The 208-nt window shown below is 48.1% G+C and overlaps 1 pseudogene; it reads right to left on the bottom strand.

Annotated features, from left to right (window-relative positions):
* LOC118345155 lies at positions 1-102 on the bottom strand (annotated as a pseudogene; the record flags this gene model as incomplete).
* Between the last annotated feature and the right edge of the window lie 106 nt (positions 103-208).

Below are 208 nucleotides of genomic sequence, written 5' to 3'. Positions count from 1 at the left end.
CTTCCCAGGAGGTCACCCATCCTAGTACTACTCTCGCCCAAGCACGCTTAACTGCGGAGTTCTGATGGGATCCGGTGCATTAGTGCTGGTATGATCGCACCCATTAAACTAATTACTTAAAATTCATATAATCCTTGAGCGACATACTAGCGTCCTTCCGATCCCAATCCAAACGGAGAACTGATCCAAACCCATTGCTACGCGATGG

Source organism: Juglans regia, unplaced genomic scaffold (assembly GCF_001411555.2).
Source record: "Juglans regia cultivar Chandler unplaced genomic scaffold, Walnut 2.0 Scaffold_15648, whole genome shotgun sequence".
In the NCBI taxonomy this organism is placed as follows: Eukaryota; Viridiplantae; Streptophyta; class Magnoliopsida; order Fagales; family Juglandaceae; genus Juglans; species Juglans regia.
Note: the sequence above shows the minus strand (reverse complement) of the source record. Positions and strands in the feature narration are given on the sequence as shown.